The 21071-nt window shown below is 39.6% G+C and overlaps 1 pseudogene; it reads right to left on the bottom strand.

Annotated features, from left to right (window-relative positions):
* Positions 1 to 2934: 2934 nt before the first annotated feature.
* Positions 2935 to 20761, bottom strand: LOC105090567 (basigin-like; annotated as a pseudogene).
* Between the last annotated feature and the right edge of the window lie 310 nt (positions 20762 to 21071).

Below are 21071 nucleotides of genomic sequence, written 5' to 3' on the forward strand. Positions count from 1 at the left end.
AAGTTTTATTCTTATTTTATTATAGGCTATAATCTATTTTTAAAGTTATAGGAAAATGTGATACTATTCTCACAGATCTTGCTGATCCTAAAAACAAGTCTAAGGCTCTACTAAAATTTTTATCAGCCTTACTTTAGCTCAGTTACTCTTTCCTAGTCTTCAAGTTTCCTTCTTTACACATATGTAACAAAAGGTGTCCCAAATCTTCAGAGCACATATCTGCTCATAATTTTACACTCATTCCTTTTATTATTTACTTAACATCTATCTTCCCCACTAGACCGTGAGTTTCACAGACTAAGGTTATTTAGTTAATTATAATACCTTCAGTAACAAACACACTAGCTGGTATATACTTAGTTAAGGGAAAAAAAAAAAATTACCACAAAGTAAACTGTGGTACATCCAGACAATTGAATATTATTCAACACTAAAAAGAAATGAGCTATCAAGCCATGAAAAGACATGGAAGAAACTTAAATGCACATTACTAACTAAAAGAGGCTGTCATGAAAAGACTACATACTGTATGATTCCAATGACATTCTGTGCAGCGTTGGTGGTATAGTGGTGAGCATAGCTGCTTTCCAATTATATGACATTCTAGAAAAGGCAAAACTATGGAGGCAGTAAAAAGATCAGTGGTTGCCAGGGGAAAGGCGGGGGATGAATAGGCAAAACACAGTGGATTTTTAGGCAATAAAACTATTTTGTGTGATACTATAATTTTAGATACATGTCATTACAGATTTGTCAAAACCCACAGAACGTACAATGCCAATGTAAACTGTGGACTTTGGGTGATAATGACGTGTCAATGTCAGCTCATCAATTGTAGTGAATGGGCCACTCTGATGGGGGATAATAATGGGGGAGGCTCTGTGTGGGGGGGGGGACGACAGGGGTACATGGGAAATCTCTATATTTTCCATTCAATTCTGCTACAACCTAAATGGCTTTTAAAAGCAAGTCTAGGGAGAGTATACAGCTCAGTTACATGCTTAACATGCATAAGGTCCTGGGTTCAATCTCCAGTACCTCCCTAAAAAAATAATAATAAAAGTAAATTTAAAAAATTTTTAAATAAGTCTATTAAAAAGACAAAAAAACAAATGAGTGCATGGATGGATGAATGAATGAATGAATGAATAGATTTTAGCCAGGTCTCTCATTCCAGTGGTCCCCATGGCACTTAAGGTAAAATCCAAGCTCATTTCCCTCCTACTTACTGAACTCCTGTGACCCTGACCCCACTTCTGGTCTTCAACACAACAATTCCTGCTTTACTTGCTCCAAGAAAAGTCTTCCTCTAGACGCCATATGGCTGCCTTCCTCCGCCTTTCAGATAGTAAAATTAATTTGTAGATCTCGACCTACAAAGTGGAGGCCACCCCAGTGGCCCAGCCCACATCACAAATCTCAACTCAAGTCAGCCTGCACTTACGGGAAGTGCCTCACTGTCAAGGAAACTCAACACCAATCACAATCTTCCAACTCAGCTTTACCCAGAAAACAGGACCTGCTCGCCTCTCAAGAAAATCTCCCACCTCCTAGCCAATCATGTGGTTTCCACACTGCCTCCTATACTGCTCTAGAAAACTCACTGTTGCCCAAAATACCTCCAGAAAAGTTCTCCACTGCTTGTGAGACACTGTATTCCTCCAATCCATGGATTGTTCTCCTTTGAATAAAGGACATCAAACTCATTACTAAATCGTTTTAGTTTTGTCATTTGACATAGGTGTTGTGCCTCAAGTGTCACCTCCTAGAAGTCTTCTCTGAACATCAGATCAAAAATAGCCACCCCTCCCTCTGACTACTCAATTTAAAATAACTCCGTTCCATCCTGTTTATTTTATTTATAGCACTGCACTATGCCAAATAATCTTAATTACATATTTCTTCTCTTTTCTTACTGTCTTACCTATTAGACGGTAAATTCCATTAAAGCAGGGACTTGGTTAGTCTTCTTCACTGCTATACACCCAGCATCTAGTCACCAGGCACCTGGCATTTAGTAGGTGTTCAGTAAATAGTTGTTGAATGAATAAACAAATGTGTTTCGCTGCTTTTTGGTCTCTTGAACTCTTTCCACACTTCCTTTTTTTCTTCTCTTCTTTCCCTTTGTCCCCATAAAACTTAAATCTTCGTAGTGGCCACATTTATCTCGGCCTGTCACAGCAGCTCCTGCTCGGAGGTGGTGGGCCTGACCACCCACTCTTCAGGCGTGCAAACTGGGAGAGCAGCCAGGAAGATGCCCCGAGGGCGGCCGTGAGGTCAAAGCCGTCCGTCTGTCCCAAGCCAGATCACAGACCTGCAGTAACCCGACGCGCTGGCTTCCTACGGCAGGTGCTTGGCACTGCGCATGACCTGTCACCTTCCTGTGACCTTCCGCCAAGGGCAGGGACTTGGCCCCAGCCCCCGCATGGCCCAGCAGCCTCTGGAAGGGGAGCTGGGGTGGAAGCCCCATGAAAAGGCCCACCTTTCCTCCACACCTCACCCAGTGTCAGCCTAGACCAATGGCCCAGGGGACACGAGGGGAGGAGTGGTGGGAGCAGCGGGAAGGACAGGCCAGGAGGCCAGGGGTCCAGGGGTCCAGTAAGGGCACAGGCAGGAGGCGGCGGGGATGGGCCAAAGGGGCAGCAGAGTCCTCACACAAACCTCATGGCTACCCTGGGGGGCCTATGAAATATCTACAGAAGAAAAGCAAAACCCCTAAAGGACAGAATTCTACACACAGAAAACCCTAGATTAGATTTAAAAAAAAAAAAAAAAGCGGGAAGAAAAAACGTATGATTTGAATGCAGAATAGGGTTTGTTTTCTCTGGGTGGGTCTCCTTAAGAGGAAAGAGCGAGGCGCTCTGCAAACGCCGGGAAACGCTGGGCTCCTCCAACAGAGGCAGGGCGCCTGTGCAGACTCGTCCTCGCTGCCTCTCAGCCTGCGTGCCTCTGGCCAACCTTCTTGCCTTTGTCGTTCACGTGGTGCCCGCTGCTCTTCAGTGGAGCAGAGCCAATGTCCTCATCACCCAGGACCTCGTCCGGCTCCCGCCGCTTCTCGTAGAGGAAGATGACCGTGACCAGCACAAGCACCTCAGCCACCCACCCCCAGGAAGGGCCAGAGGGCAGCGAGACGCAGCTGCGCGTGCACAGTGTGATTACCTTCCGGCAGGTGTCCTGTGTGTCCGGGCGGGTGCAGCTGTACCTGCCGGGTCCGCCTCCAGGTCTAGCCTCGAGAGGTGCAGCTCCGTCTTGGACTCCAAGAAGACCATAACGAACTTGCTCTGAAAGCTGTTGGTTTCACCTTGTACCACAGCAAGTTGGTGATCGGCGGAAAGGAGTCCGACTTGCAGCCCAGCACCACCATCTCCCCCTCGGTGGCGCGCTCCAGCTTCAAGGCCACGAAGTTGGGCGGTGGGAGGGCCTTCACTTCTGAGCAGGTCCCGCCAGCGTGCTCCAGGAGGAAGACGTCGGAGTACTGGCCCGAGCGGTCGTCCAAGTCCACCTCGTACTCCGTCCTCAGGCCCGGCAGCGCGTCCTCCTTCAGCACCTTGGCCCCCTTCACGCCGTGGTGGCCCATGATCTGCGCTGTGATTCAAGACACAGAAGAGGCGGCGTGTCTTGGAGCCAACATCACCTACGGAAGTCCAGATCCTGCTCCCTTCCCCGGAGCCGCCCTGGGCGCCCAGTACCATGAGCCCCGCGGCCGCCAATTCCCACCGCCCCACTGTTACATGAGTTTATTAAACTCAATCTTTCGCTGAAGGTTTTGCACCTTCTGAGGTCTTTTTCAACAAACCAACTTTATATTAAAAAAAAAAAACCTTATAATAGAAACTTATACATGTTTCAAATGTTCTTTCATGTACAATTTTCACAAATGCCTAAAAATCTTTTGTATATAAAGTCTAATCTAAGACAAGTACTTGGTTTCACCCGACTCTAAGTAGTAGTTGTACCCTTGAAAATAGAACTTTTTTGTTAATATAACCTGAAGTACATAGAGTAATGCAATTGGCTATTTTTTCTATTATGTTATTTGGACAAAGAGCTAATGGGTCTAGTATGTATTAGGCATTAGGATACAAAAACAAGGCAGTTCCTGCCCATAAGGGGTCTACAGTCTGAGGGAGGGGTTTCTATGCTAAATTTTTCTTCATAAATAAAATAGCAATTTTTTTCTTCTTTATCCCTGCCATTTGCATTTGTTTATATGCATATCTTCACACAAGTTTCCAGAAATCAAGGCGCAACTGGATTTAGAATTTTTGTTTTTAGAGTAGCGTGCCCTTCCCTCTTTCATCTCTTCAAAATAATCCCATAATCTCTTGGGAACTTGATTTCTTTATACGCAAAATTGGAGAATTATTAGTCTTCCTTTCAATTCAGAAATATTTAAACAAAAACGCAATAAGAATATATAAAAACATATAGAACAGAAAAACCAACACAAGGTATTATAGAAGGCTGAGACATTCTTCCCTTTCTGGAACAAGCTTCCCTGGAGTTGCTTTTTAATCCAAAGAATCCACTGATCCTATCACCATATTGCTGTTTCTCCTATTTCCATATTCCTGATAAACTTTGGTAGCAATTGTTCATTTACTCATCCATTCAATCGTTGCCTAATTCTTGGGCACTTACCATGCACAGAAATTCTTAGACTTAAGTTAGCACAAACACACAAAAATCACAATCTTAAATGAGTGTATCTTCTAACCATAAATATGTAACCAGAAAAAGGTTGAATATTTTCATTTAAGCAAATCTTTAAGTAAACACTCACTTATGACTTTAGTCCTTGAATAGGCTAACCGGCTTTAATGAAATGCAAATAACTATGTTAATGCAAATGTTAAAGCTACAAATTCAAACATAAAAAAGTCAAGAAATGCAAAAGTTAAGGTTCTCCTAGAAACATTAACTCACTCAAATTGTACATATAGAATATTTCCAATTACAAGGAAGACAGCAAAATGCAATTCCTTAATGTACTATATGTTCAACCCGGATAAGTTAATGCCATTATGAGAACGTTAAATTTTACAACCCCTGACTTTGTTTTAAAAGTTACTGCCTGAATATTGCATAATTCCTATCCGTATAATGCCACTTTCTCAAAATGGAAAGAAAATAGAACAAGTGTCGTATTTTCTATCAATATAGGATTCTAAATTTAGACAATACTTAGTTAATAGGTGAGACAAATACATGTTGGGAACTTTCTGAAGCTTTTTCAGTTGAAAAATTTCCACTTTGCTTGCATTAACTGGATGGTACATTGAGATATTCTAGATTGTAGATGTGTAGAAATGTGTAATAAATACATGTGAAGTTGTATTTGCTATCATTTCTGTATAAAAGGTAAATTATTCAAAGAACAAAAATTCCATCCATAAAAAGAATTTTTATAAAATATAGATTTGGAAGGGAAAACATCAAATTTTTTTTTAATGAAATCCCATGATTTTTGTCCCTCACCTGGAACCACAGTCATTTTAGTAGTTTTCCTCAGGGCCTTCTACTTTTGGAGAAAAGCATAACCTTTTGTTTAAATATTTTCGAAAGCCAAAAATAATAGGCAGTTGGCCCTTTGCATCCACAGGTTCTACATCCAAGGATTCAACCAAAAAATATCAAAAATATTTGTTAGAAAATTCCAGAAAATTTCATAAAGCAAAACTTGAATTTGCCACACACTGGAAATTATTTACATGCCATTCACATTGTATAAGGTATTGTAAGTAATCTAGAGATGACAAAGGATACTGATGGTATGTACGTTATAAGCAATACTATGACATTGTTATATAAGGGATTTAAGGAATTGGGGTGAGGAGCCCCAGTGCCCCCAGATACCAAGGGATAACTGTATTTCACTATTTTCAAATGTTGCTAGCATCTCCTGTAAGTATTCAGTGGTGCAACAAAATGCCTCATTAGTTGCCTGAGGTTTGATTGGCTAAATCTGTCTTAGTTAAATTGTCGTGTTGCAAAAATAAGAGAAATGAAAGAAGGGCAATAAATGTGCAAGCCAGAAAAGTCTAGGATATTGTTGTTTGAAGTGATAATCTCTTGAGTGAGGACCAACAGGAGTCCTGTGTTTTGAGCAAAGTCTCCTAACGTTGTTTTCAGCACTCAGTGTGTGAGACACCACATGACCCAGGTCCCATGCAGAGAGATGCTTTAATGGATGGGGACTTTAAAACTGAAAGGGAAGTGTGGGATGAATGAACAAAGCCCCTGAACAACACTGTAACCACAGCATACAATGTTCTAGATTGATTACTCATTTCTAGTTTGTTCTTTGCTGAAAGCCCTTGAGTACTGCAATTTTCTGCAGTGTTAGTACCCTATTTAGCAGGTTCTCTTTAAAAATTTGTCAAGCTTTTGAACTGCCAATATTAACCTGTATTTTCTCGTCTTCTGACAACAATTATTTAATCAGACTTCTTTTGTAAAGACAGGGGGATAAACACCTCCACAGTCGGAAAACTATAATGTCATGCCTGAGCAGCTTGAGCTTAGACTTCATGCTACAAATAAACTGGTATCTTTTTAAATAATAACCAGGCAGTTTGTCTACCACCTCTCCTGACTGTTGAAATGCCTAACATTATCTCTAGCATGACGGAAGAGGCTCCTGGTCCCACCCCACGCCTCTTTTCTCTTTGCAGGACTTTTGCATCCTTAGTACAGAGGTCTATGTTTAGCATCGGGCTGGGAGATGGGAATTCAAGCTCTAAACAATCCACTTAACCTCTTTGTTCTTTGTCCATAAAATCAGTGTCATCGTGCGGATTTACCGCACAGGGTTTCTAAAAGACGGTATTTATCACTGCTAGTTCATATGTGGGAAATACCAAAATCAGAAATCCCATGAATTTGTATCATATATTCATTTCTTACCTGTTCATTTGTTTTCCCCCCTCCATCTGAAGCCTGGGCTGATGTGAATGTTTATGGCAGTCTTTTTTTTTTTTAATAAAATATTTATCCTAGGATTGAAGGGTTACTGCTGTACTGACTGGAATGGTTCAGGAATGTCACAATTTTAAAGGTGGAGATTTCACAAAATAGAGGCAAAACAAAACAAAACAAAACAAAAACGGAATTAACAAACAAAGAGGCAAAGGGGAAAAATCTTTTCCTCCATTTCTAGTTGGAACTGCTATTTTTTACAGCTAACTGAAATATTTCAACATTTGAAAAACATCAAAATAGCTAGAATTCGTAAGTCTGAGAAGGGGAAAAGAAAGCACTTTGCTAAAGTGAAGGAAGTTCAGCATTTGCAATGTAATTCAAATTGTACTTGTAATTCAGGTCCAGGATTTAACCCACTCAACCAAAGCTTGAAAAGATTCAGATTTTCTCAGACTAGCAACAATACAACACTCCCTCACAATGGCCCAACCACCCTGTCTTATGGTGATACATCCAATACACTCTAAATTATAATTCTAAAACTCAGTTTGTTGTTAAAAAATAAATCTGTGCATCATATCAGAGTCTGTCTTGTTGCAATTTAAAGGCAGAGGGGGACTCACAACCCGCTTTAATCAGACTAGGATAACACCTGAGCCCTTCCTATAATCACTTTTTTAAAAATGACTTTTACCACAATTTTTAACTACAGAGAGGTGAATTTGGAATAGAATCCCTGCATTTTCAGCCTATTGACTACAATGAAAAGAGTAACTTTCAAGACATTGTGGTGTTTGGGGTATAATTCAGGTCACCTGAGCTGCCATTTTATTTTTCCAAGGTTAATTCCACCAGGGTTTACATCACATCTTGGGTGTGAGGATGGCCAGCTTGGGGATGGATTCATGGCACTGCGTGCTTAGACTGCCTGTCCCTGAAAGTTATTTGAAGGTTTTCCATGCAAGCAATTAAGGAAAAGTCAGCCATTTTTACCTGTATCTAGTTTGGCAACAGTTCAAAGCATACAGGAAAAGTTTTTTTGGTTTTTGTTTTTTTTTTTTTTTTAGAAGGAAAAATTATCTGTCAAGCCTTTTAAAGGGCAATTCTAATTTCCTCATTTTTTATCATGGACACTTTTGACAGCAGTAAACATTTTTACCTTATATAATTTATAACGAAAAAAAAATTTGCAAAATTTTAGAGTTACACTATGAGTGGAACTCATTTATTTTAGCTCACTAGCACACGAACACAGAGAAAATGTTACAGTAGTAGTGAATACAGTCGGGTTGGCACTTATATACCAGGCACACCAATCAAATTAGAAATGCAGAGGCAACATTTTGAACTGCATGTTGCTGGGTTTTTTTAAAGGAAGAACAGCACAAAGTAGCATTTTCATGATATTCTAAAAGACCGATACTTGATAGAGTAAAATATCTTCACCTTATAAATCAGCTCTTTGGTAGAGAAACAGACCTCTTATTTTACTTTTTTAATCTTATACAAAGCAGCATGGCTTCATATTTATTTAGCTTAGCGCTTTCTTTCTATTTAAGACATTTGTTAACCAGAGAGACCTCAGTGACATGTAAATTTCATTTTCTATGCCCTGTAGATGAAAATACATCTGTTTCAGCCATCATTCAGGAAAGAAATAATTTTAATAGTTCATTTTATTAAAAAAAGATTTATGCCAGCATTCAGTTATGACAAGAGAAGGCAAGTGTCTTGCGCATAACACTAAGAGGCAGCTTGCTTTCTTCCAGAATTTTATCCAAATTGAACAGAACTGTATCCGTAAAACACAGGAGGTGAGGCAAGTGACTTCGCCTCCTGGTATGTTGTTACTGACGGTGATTCAGTAAAACAGCGGGTAAAGTGTTCTTTGTTAAGCTTAAAATGTGATGTTATGGTATTTGCATTATTTCATAATTAAAATAATATGACCCTTATTCCAGTAGACTTCTCTCCTGTGTTAGAGCGAAATATTTAGGGATGCATGTTTGAGTCTGGCATTTAATGAACTTTCTTTGCTTCTAATTATGTGCAGTGCAGTTTAAAAGCAAATGATGTTTATATAAAATATCCAGAATAGACACATCTACAGAGACAGTAAATTAGAGGTTCCCAGGGGCTGAGGTGAGGACAACTGAGGAGTGAAAGATGGGTACAGGGTCTCTTCTTGGAGTGATGAAAACGTCCTAAAATAGACTGTGGTGATGGCTGTACAGCTCTGAATATGCTCAGAACCATTGAGTTTGTACAAATAAATTAGTGTATCACATGGTATGTGAATATATATCTCAGGAAAAATTTTATGTTACAAAAACAAACAAACGAAAAGGTAAACCCAACCTGAGAAACTGTCCGCTGGGTAGGCAGAAGGATGTGTAAATACATAATTAAAATGACAATGTGACTAATGGGAATCCACAAAAAATAAAACTCTTTATTTAAGAGTTCTCTGCCTAAGAGAATCCCTTACAGGGGAGACGCCGTTTGAACCAAATCTCTGTATCCAGGGTGACTAAGGAAGAGCTTTCCTGACTGAGGGAACAGTATATGAAAAGGTAGGAGGGCAAAGAGGCAGGAGAGAGCATCAGGGTTCAAGATGTGAATATTTTAGCGCTAAAAGTCAAGGAGGCAGTATCTGGAAAGAGGCGGGGCGTTTCAGGGAAGCTACGTGAAAAGGAATTGCCTGAATGTTCCCATCTTCGTTTAAAGTTATAAAGAGAAGCAAGGGAAAGAATTAACATTCATAACAATTGAAGGTTAATGATAAAGGCATCAAATTGTAATTAGGTGCTTATTTTCTTTAATATCTTGTCCCAATTGCATATTCTGTGCAGGAAAATTTGTAGCTGTGGCCTATGTTTATGCTTAGCTATTTTAACAAGGAATTCTATTTTTCTTCAAATGGATTATTAATAGTTAAGTGGGAAAAGCCTGTTAAATTGTTTCTCTTCCTTTCTCTTGGGAGATTATCTGCTTAACCACACCCATGGCGAAGCTGGCTGCTTGAACCACTAGACCACATTCGGGACTGCCCCCCCGGTCCTCTTCACAGCAGCATATTTTCATAGCATGGGGACATAAACAGCCTACTAAGCACTGGTCTAACAAAATCCAAATCTATCTATCATAGCAAATGCTATTGGAGCTTTTTCAAACATCAAGTCGAAAGGAGAAACAGTCTGGGAAGAAGTGTCTTCCACAATAGCAAAACTAAAATGACTACGATAATATAACAACAGAACTTTAATGCCCAGGTTGGAAAAGGTCATTGTGTGTAATTCCTTCCATGTTGGTAGTTACACGTTATGCCAAGTGTTTCACACGCACCATCACTCTGTAGGAAGCTTCACTTCTTGAAAGGCAATGAGCCACCCACATAGTCTTTATCATTTGTTACTCATATCAGGCGTCTTACCACTAATCTTTCAGCAACCCAGCAAGATAGGCATAGTTAGTGTTAATCCAAACACACAGATGAGGAAAATGAGGCTGAACTAGACTACGTAGCCTGCTCAGGATCAGATACTTGGAGACGGCAGATCCTGGACTGGTGCCCGGATGTGTCTGAAGCCCACGCCCGGATTCTCAACCAATTCACTGTTCTGCTCATCACCCAGAAACCCAGGCTTCATGTTGACACAGGCAGAGGGCAACTGGGAGAGGAAGAAGCCCCCAAGGAACTGAGAAGCAGACGAGCTAGGAATAGCCAGACACTTCAAGACACGGGTGACTAAAGAAGGAAACTAGACAACTAAATGACACTCCCTGCATGGTTCCTACTTGGCGCCGTCACTCATGCCCACCTCCAAGCTTTCAGGGCTGGAAAAACGGGGGCTTCCTTGCCTGCTGTAGTTGAAAATCGGCAATGCTTCTCCATTGCTGTAACTTCTTCCTCTCTGACCACATTTTTTCCCCTTTTACTTTTTTCATTTGATGTCATCATCCCACAAATACTTATCAAGACCCTACTATATGCCAAACTCTTCTAGGCACTAACGCTACAAGAATGAATAAAACAAAGAGTGACTTGCTGTCATACACCTTACAATCTCAGGGAGTTAGATCATCCACAGACAAACAAGAAATATATATCTCATCCTATCATCTGTCCCTGAGTCACAGGTCACTGTCTAAATACGTCATGAATTCTTGAAAGGTCTGCTGTCTAAAGGCTTGAGTTTTATAAAGGATATACACTTTAAAAATCTAGAATCAAATTATAAAATATGTGCTCAGAAATCTTTCTTGACCATCCTATAACAGGGCTGGGAGGCTAGAACTAACTTTAACTACTACATGGATCTATTTGCTTTTAAAAGCCAACAGAAGGACCACTTCTCATGAATTACTAAACCTGACCATGCCTTTTCACGCATACAGACTTATGCAGTCACCATCTTTGGAGAATCAAACAAATTATTAAGGCTTCAACTGTTTTCGCTTTTCCTTTTAAATCAGTTAGTGTGTTGATCTCAAATGGAAAACAATTGATCTACATTTGCCCCATCATTAGAGCATTTAAATATACCAGTCTTCTGACAATTGGGAGGTTTCAAAGAGGCATAAGTCAACTTCCAAAAAATTCACTTCTTAAAGTGAAGAGACAGTCATTCTAAGCTTAAAACAGATGATGTCAATATTTTGCTAAGTGATATATGACCAACTCTGAGGAAATTTTGATAAGTAAAGTGTAGACACAGAAGAAGTTTGTATAAACTGTTTCCCATACGAAATTGAGCCGAGACGTCTATTTATTATGGGGCAGACATGATTTATATTCTTTCCTCTCTGATAGTCATAAAAAGAACACTGTTTTTGAAATGTATAGACAAAGGAATGTGATGATCTTCTATCCAGCTGTAACTATGGTCAGGAAAAATCAAAGAAAATTGGAATCCACTTACTTAAAAACCAGATTTGCTAAAATTTGGAGCCCATGTCAGTGTGAGTTTCAGAAACCTTTTCATAGTTACTTTCTTGAGCCCTCTCTCACCTTACTTTCACTTGAAGGTAGATTTTAGTGGAAAACTGCAACTAAGAAAAGATGCTGCAAATTCATTTTTCTTACATGGCAAGACTGACATTTCAAAAAAATAAGAGCATATTTTTTAATGAGTGGGACCTACTCAAAGAGCTGGACTTAATATAATAAAATTATATTCAATGAAATAAGGTTATTAACTTATTAACAGTTTAGGAAAAGATTAAAGAGTTGCTTTGAAATTTTACAAATCAATTACTTCAGTTAAATTTTAAACCAGGTCTTATAATCAAAATCAAAGATTTTTCTTTTCTTTTTTTTTTTTTTTTTTTGTAGAAGGAGATCAAAATCCAACTGTTCATGTTTGGAACCAATTAAGTTCCACTTGGAAGGCACAAGAGATATTCTTCTTTTTTTAATTTATAGGTGCTTCATTAAATGTTATGTTAGGCAGCTTTTCCTATTTTCAATGTTACATTTGCTAAAAGCCGTTAAAAGACGACATTTGTGATAAGAAGACATGTATCTCAATTGAACGGTCATTTCACTGAACAGATCAGGCAAAAGTCAAAACATCTAGACCACAGTTTTGTGCTTTTGTTTCTATAAATGTTACTATCTCTGAATTAAGTTCTTGGAGGATTTTTAGTTAGATGGTGACACAGTTAATTCTGACCAAATAGGCTGAAATATCCACAACTACACTTACCCACAAGCATTTTGTTTTGGATGCAAAATAAAGTGGAATCTCACTTCATTAAATATTCAACATCAGTTAGTCAACTTTTCTTTTTTTTTTTTAACAGTAGTTAACAATTTACTGAATTTCTTTTCTGATTTAGGCACAATACACACCTTGCATTTCCTCATTTAACCTCACAACATTTTTATTCTCATTTTTTCAGCTGAAACACCCCTGGAGGGTAGCAGACCACCCAAGGTCACACACACAGCACACAGCAGAGCCCAGATACAAATGACGTTCCTGATTCCAGAGGCTGCCCTGTTAACCACTGACATGAACTCTATTCCCCTATGAGCAAGTGAAAATCACTAATTGTCTTTATTGCCTCTTTGTCAAAATAGACCAAATATGAGCCATCTGTTCATCAAAAAACTCACACAAACATTCTTATAATTTAGGAAGAATGGATAAAATTTATGACTGCTTCCACCAAAGCAACTGATGAAAACCGAGGCTGAAATACAGAATTTGCATCTTAAAACATCATTTTTAAAAAAAACAGGATGAAAAGGAACGAAGGCTATTAATTTTTTAAGTTGGGGTAATTTTTAAACATCACAATGATAGCACTTAATTTCTCTTTTTCCTAGCTTTGGGCTAACACAATGTACTGTGGTGATACTTGGAGTTTGTGCTTCAGAAATTTCCATGGACACATTAGCGTAGATGGTTTCATTACCCACCCTCATTATTAAGTAGCGTTCAATTACTGAGTGTTGTAATGCCAAAGAGCATAAAAGAGAGACAAAATCTCAGTAAGATCTAAGGGCGAAATGGCATTTTTATATTGCTATAAAGATTACTTAACTCTAGTGCAGTACTAATGATCATTTCTGTGACTGAAAACATCCCTTTATGATTAATTATGTAAACTCTCATCATTTCAAGCCCAATAAAGACTTTGAAACATTTTTCATGCGTCTTGTATCCCCGCAAATTTTTTTCCCATTTACCCACATAAGAATCAACTCTAAGAATTAAAGTTAACTATTCTCCATTACATTAAAATGGTGTAGCACCTGGAAGTATTCAGGTATATATGTACAATTCAGGTGAATATAGGAAAGAAGTGTTTTAATATGGGGGGGATCTTTTGTATTCTTCATAAATAATTGATTTATGCTCCTCACTCTTGTAAAAGGCATAGTTTTCTCATATTGGAAGGAATCTCTCAGTAGCCAAGTTCTTCAAACTGGATGTCTTTGAAAATTAGAATATACAGTTAAAATCATTTTTGAATGTTCATTACCATTTTGCTTGTATCATCAATAAAATTGTTTGGGGGGACTTCTGTGCATCATTAAGGGATTGTGTATAATACAAGGCAGCTATTAAATGTAAAATTATATATAAATGCTTAATAATATAGAAAGATATGATATAGCATTTTGTGAAAATAAAAGCCGTAAAACAGTATGTACAAAATGACTCCTATTTTTGTAAAAAATTTACATATGTATCTACCCGCAGACAGTTGATTGAAAGATATGCAGAAAGGTATTAACAGAGTTTATGTCTAGGTGGCAGGATTACAAATAATTTTTAATTTTTTTCACTTGAACTATTGGCATTTGCTAGAATTCTTCTAATGAACATGGTTTGCTTTTGTTTAAGAAAAAAGAACTGCAAGGAAAAACACACAAGTGAACCAAAATATCCTCCCTTGATGAAATGATCACTCAGAGTCTGAAATTGGAGACGTTCTTGGATAAGATCCCATGCTTGTGGAAACTGGTTCAGAGCTACACCCACAGGACAAAGCCCCTTCTTAGCCACAGCCAGGCCCTGGAGGCTATTTCTCAGGCCAGCAGGGAGCTCACTGCCTTGGGCCAGAGGGCTCGGGCCTGCGGGCTTTTGCTGGCCTGGCTGATCTGTGGGTTGGAACCCTGGCGGGGACAGGTAAGGACAGTGAGAAGTAAAGTCCATGTCACTCTTAATCATGCAGCTTTGAAGAAGCTGAAAAGCAGAACACTAAGTGGGAAAGCAGACCGGCCTCGGCCTGAGCCTTTAAATCATGCAGGTGCAGACGCGCCGCCAGTTTGAAGGTGGGGTCCCTGGGACAGCAGGGTCACCAGAGTCACTGCCGCCAGTGTGATGCCTCACGGCTTACAATTTCCTTTTCTCCTTTCTCTTCCTTCCTTCCCTTCCAACTGACCCCCATCTGGAGGTACAAGAGACTCTATCTATGTGGAAAAGGGATTTGGTTTTCAGAAATGTAGCTCTGGGCACCTTCTGAACAGAGACTGGCTATAATCCCAAGTTGCATGTTTATTATGTGGCCTTTATGTGTATTTCTTACAAAACGCTCTGAGACACCCAAACTCATTTCAGATAGCAGCCTAAGCTAAATGGCCACATTCTCCCTGGACAGAAGGTCAACACGTCACAGGCAAAACTGTCCAGCTCCTGAGTTTTCTCGAAAACTTATACAAGAAGACAAGCTGTTTCTGTCATTGTTCTCGGCAAACTGAGGATTTTAATCCTGAATGGCATCACTGCCTTGACAAATGAAAGAGAAAGCAAAGGTTTTTTTACCTCGGACTTCTAGATTTCTCTCTAAGGTCAAATTGTGATTAAACATTAAAATCACTTTGGAATTTCATTCAGGAAAAAAAAAAGGACAAAAGGCTTAGCTTTCACAGTACAGTTTTATCAATAAAGAGGTTAAAAGTGCTTGTTCTATGGAAATAAAATGGCTGGGTTCACTTGTTGGCTGCAGCCAAGCAATTTTTTAGCGAGGATTTCCTCTTTTAATCAGTTATAAGATATAATGACAGTCTCCACAACCAGCCACACCCTGTGCGGGCGACGTGAATAAACACTAGTAGCTTCTGCCAGAAATAAAACACCAGATTAATAGCTCGCAGCCTGCACATCAGGATGCTTCCACCTCCCTGAGACCCCAGATGAGAAATTAATTAAGCTAATGCATTTAAAACTAAATCCATTTTACTCCAAATTACCATCCCCAAAAAGTTCTGGGGGGAAAAAAAAGTGCAATGCCAAAATTGTAAACTTGCATTATATGTGTATTCAGACCCATGGTAAAGCCGATTCAAATAAAGAAAACCAGAGAGAAAGCAAGCCAGCAAGCCATGATTGACTCAAGATCTCCATCTAGTGACTCTATGCTGAATAGCAGGTTGCTTGTCTGCACTTCTGGGTAGGGAAACCTAGGCCCATAAGCCAGACGCATTAGGCTTTTACCTGGCTCCCAGTTAGAGTGAGATGCCTCCTCTTATTACACTTTGTAAAAAGTATCCTCGGGAAAAAGTTTTTACCCCTTTTACATAATCATGGTGATTCACCTCTGGGCCTGGTTCATCTGTTTTTAGCAGGGTCTGTTTCCCTGGATTCACCATTTATTTCCTAATTTTTATGTGCTTGACTGAAGAGGTTGGAAACCCTTGACATGAGTTTAAGTTATGTGAGCAAAACTGAACAGTTGCCTGTGACAGTACATAAACAGCAGTCAGACAACATGTAGTTCATGTCAGAGTTGTGCTGATGGCAATGGTTTAGGGGTTAAGAAGAGAGGCAGAGACGAGACAGTAAAGTAAGTGGTGACAGTGAAGGACTTCTCCCAGCAGCCCCAACATGTGCATACTACAGGACTCCATTATATCAGGTTTAAGAACAGACAAAATCATGGAGATTCCTCAAAAGCCTAAAAATAGACTTACCATATAACCCAGCAATCCCACTCCCGGGCATATATCCAGAGGGAACTGTAATTCGAAGAGATACGTGCACCCCCATGTTCATAGCAGTATTATTTACAATAGCCAAGACATGGAAACAACCTAAATGTCCATCAACAGATAACTGGATAAAGAGGTTTGGTATACTTATACAATGGAATACTACTCAGCCATAAAAAATGATAAAATAATGCCATTTGCAGCAACATGGATGGCCCTGGAAAATGTCATTCTAAGTGAAGTAAGCCAGAAAGAGAAAGAAAAATACCATATGATATCACTCAAATGTGGATTGTAAAAAAAAAAAAAAAACAAATGAACTTACATATAAAACAGAAACAGACTCACAGACATAGAATACAGACTTGTTACCAGAGGGGAGGAGGGTGGGAAGGGATAAACCAGGAGTTCAAGATTTGCAGATACTGACTGGTATATATAAAATAGATAAACAAGTTTATACTGTATAGCACAGGGAAATATATTCAATATCTTGTATTAGCCTACAGTGAAAAAGAATATGAAAACAACTATACGTATGTTCCTATACGACTGAAGCATTATGCTGTACACCAGAAATTGACACAACATTGTAAACTGACTATACCTCAATAAAAAAAAGAAGAAGAAGAAGAAGGAGGATGAGGAGAAGAAGAAGGAGGAGAAGAAGAAGAAGAGGAAGAAGAAGAAAGAAAGAAAAGAAAAGAACAGATAAAACCAACTGATGGTGATAGAAGTCAAAATACCTGCCCTCTGCAGGTGGGGATAAAAGGAAAATTGATTAGAAAAAGAGCAGGAAAAGATGTTCTCAGGTGCCAGAACATTCTGTTTCTTAGTCAGGATGGTGATTATATAGGTGTGTACACATGTAAAACGTATGTTTATGATCAATGCACTTAATTCATGTATATTGTGCCTTTCCTGTATGCATGGTGTGTCAGTAATCAGTTTTTTAAATGAGGCTCCATAATTGTCTTACCCCCAATCCTGAGAGAGGACAGCCACAGGGGAACATTTTTTAGGCTAGCAGAGGCCACATCCCACACAGACTTCTTATGGATACTCAGGAACTTAGATATTAGAAGCTGAATATCTATCAAACCTAGACATCATTAACTAAAGGACTTGGGGTCTTGTCATTTCTGTCACTTCACTGAAAATTTTAGGGCCACCCCTTAGGCCAGATGGCAAGCAAACGAAGGGAACTGTACTTGTCACTCTTTTCATGGGGACACGGCTTATGTTCGGTGAGGAGCTATGAGTGTGTCTTCTGACAGTCACTGGTTGGGGCGAAGGGCAGAAACAAAGGCAAGTGACAAATTGAATGGGTGGGTAAGTTTTAACACGGCCACCACAAACAAACCCGCCTGTCCCACTTTAGAATGTGTGCTTTTATCACGTGTGAAACATGGAATGTTAGAGCTAGAAGGAGACTTTTGCAATCTCCTTGCTCATTCCTGTGTTCCAAAAGGGGGTCCAGAGGGGGTACATTCAGTCAAAGCCACGGGATTGATTAATGACCGAGTGAGACCTCCTCCACCCAGGCTTTCTGGCTTCTAGTGCACGTTCCCAGGTCCCCAAGTGCCCCCTAAGCACCGTAGGTGCAGGCCTTCAGAAGCCTTTACAGCTGCTCTCAGACATAGTACCTGCAAAATTCCTGCAACACCTTTCTTCCAAATTTTTTTCTTCTTGCCCTCTTTCCTTTGTTTTAGCTTTTCTTTTGTTATTTCCTCTTGTATTTTCATTTTTTGCTCTTTTTTCCCCTCTCTTTTTTCCATAGTATCCAATCAGCCCTCCATAGGCAGGGGCTCTGCATCCCCAGATCTAACCAACCACAGATCAAAAATATGTTGAAGAAAAAAATTCCAGAAAGTTCCAAAAAACAAAACTTGAATTTGCTGCACTCTGGCAACTATCTACATAGCATTTACATTATATTTACAACTATTTACATAGACTTTACATTGTCTTAGGTATTATAAATAATCTAGAGATGACAAAGTATACGGGAGGATGTGCTTAGGTTTTATGCAAACACTATGCCATTTTATTTATGAGACTTGAGCATCCTCAGATTTTGGTATCTGAGAGGAGTCCTGGAATGAAATCCCCAGGAATACTGGGGGGACAACTTACTCACCTGCAACCAAATTTTTCATCTCAGTTTGCTTATCAAGAGTTAGGGAGCAATATGAAATTCAGACCACTGATTTTCAGGTTTTACCCCTGAAATCAGGTTCAAGGGCAATGTAGTCCCTGATTTCCCTCCTACCCAAGAATAAGAGGTTTGTACCACAAGCAGACCAGACCAGGCAGATGTTCAGCATTCCATAGGGCCAGCTTCTCCAAGCAGTGCAAAAGCACCTTCTGTGTTTACAGCTAGGAAGAAGAGAAGGATCCCAGGACAGAGCGGTTGCTGGTGGTCCTTCCTATCACAGAACTCTGCCATTCTGCTCATCACAAGGTGCTTGGCCTTGGCCCTGTATAACAGCTCCCGGTCGTCAAGCCCCACTGGAGAAGTGCCCTCTGAATCCAAGATGGTCTTTTTCTTTCACCACCTGTCTACACTTAATCAATCCACAAAGGGTTATTTATGCTTTCTGGGTTCTCAGAAGTGTCTAAGAATGAGGCCAATCAAAAAATGTCTTGGTAATGCTTGGTTTCTGCCCTCAAATAATTTAAAATCTAGTTGAATTCACAAAGCTACCAGAAAAACAGCCTAAGACAGATTCATCACCAATGGTGTCTTTAACAAAAATTCTTCATCGAACTCTTACTTTGGGCAGAATTTAGGTTTAACTGCCCCAGGAGTTCAAAGAAAAACTACTGTGGAAGGACCTTGGAGGTGACCTGGTCCAACACCCTATGGTACTTAAATAAACATAAACAGATAATTCATGCTCATTCTAAAAAAGTTTTTCAGGTAATATTGAATTGAAAAGGAGAAAGCAAAAATCACTTTAGTTGTTTTGATATTAACACTGCCCTCAAAACATCTGCCTTTAATATTTTGATGTAACGACCTCCAGACTTTTCTCTATTTTTTTAACTTTATTCGGATCAGGAGTAATTGATAAATATAATTGTATGTATTTAAAGCACAAAACAAGATGATTTTATATATATATTCTGTATACATATTATATATAAGAATGATTACCAGATCAAGATAATTCATATATCCATCACCTCACATAGTTTTAACATAGGTAACTCTCAGTGTATGTGTGTGTGTGTGTGTCTATGTGTGGAAAAAATGCTTAAGACTTAACAACAATTTTCAAATGTATAATACTGTACCATTAACTATAGTCACCATGCTATACATTGAATTCTCAGCTTCTTATCTCTCTGCATATTTTTTTAAAGAGGGGAAAAAATAACTGTGCTACAACCATAACAATTTGTAAGGTTAAAAAAATGCACTTTCTAATCCTTTCTAAAAAGAAAACATACAAGGCTTGTAATTAATTGTGGTCATTCACATTTTTTTCTGTGATTTTCTTTTCCTCTGCCTATTTTTAATTCATTCACCAAATATGCTAATTCTAAGCTGCTTTTATGACTTAATAACCATCTTAAAGACCATACTATGCTAATAAATATAAATCTGCATTATCATTGCAATGTCTACATCACATCTCTGGGTTCATTTGCATATAGATTACTGATTGGTATTCAGATGTTTCATAATTAATTCACTCCACTCTTTATTAATATGTTTGCGGTTTCCAATGTTTCACCTGTAAACAAAGCTGGGATCAACTTCTTCAGACATGAATATTCACACGGACGTATTTTCTTATTTGTCTGATCCTTCCGTTTGGATAAATTCCTAGAATTGCTGGTTCAAAGGGAAACAAACGGTTTACATTTTGAGCCACGTTACTAAGCTGCCCCTCAGAAGGAACTGAACAATTTATATTCCCACCAGCTTTCCTCACCAGCACTAGGCATTATCATTCTTACCTTTGCCAATCTGATCATTATAAAATGGTAACTGTTGTTTTCATTTTTGTTTGATTCCTTGGGAATACTTTTCAGTTGTAAACCCTCCCCGCCAAACTTTCTACCTGATTCGTGCCAGTAAACTGCATCTCTGGTCACTTCCATGATGCAGTTTACTGGCACGAATGACTTTCCGCCCTGGTGCTGGATGGAATGTCTGCAGGCAGATTTCCACTTGACTGCAAAGCTAGCGAAGATGTCTTGAAAGTACCCCCAACCCCACCTGCTACCCAGGACAACGGCCAAAGTAGCTGTCTGTGTCCCCCCTGCCCCTGGAGTCGCCTCAAGCTTTGTGAGGCTGAAGACCAGCCGGTTCCCGTACAGAGAAGTGACCCCTGAAGAGGAACAGAAGAGGAGCTGGCCCGCCCTGGGGCCTGGAGGGGCCATCCTTCAACTCCCCCAGCCTATTTCCAGTGTCTCTGAATAATAGTTCACAAACTCTGATTTTTGTTTGTTTGTTTGTTTGTTCAAACTGAACTTGATTTTGGTGTTGAGCCCCGTTTGAGAGTCAGAAACTTAATCTGCCCGCATTTGGCCGGATCTAAATTGAGTGGGGCGGGAAGTTCTGCCGCAGTATTCAAGCCTGGGTCGTCCTGCTCCACCTGCACTGGCATCTGCCTAGATGGCCCCCGTCCCATCGGGATCTGGTTCCTGGTCCACCCAGCACAAAGCCGTGTCCTCCATGCTCCCAGCTGCA

This window comes from Camelus dromedarius, chromosome 20 (genome assembly GCF_036321535.1).
Source record: "Camelus dromedarius isolate mCamDro1 chromosome 20, mCamDro1.pat, whole genome shotgun sequence".
NCBI classification, from domain to species: domain Eukaryota; kingdom Metazoa; phylum Chordata; class Mammalia; order Artiodactyla; family Camelidae; genus Camelus; species Camelus dromedarius.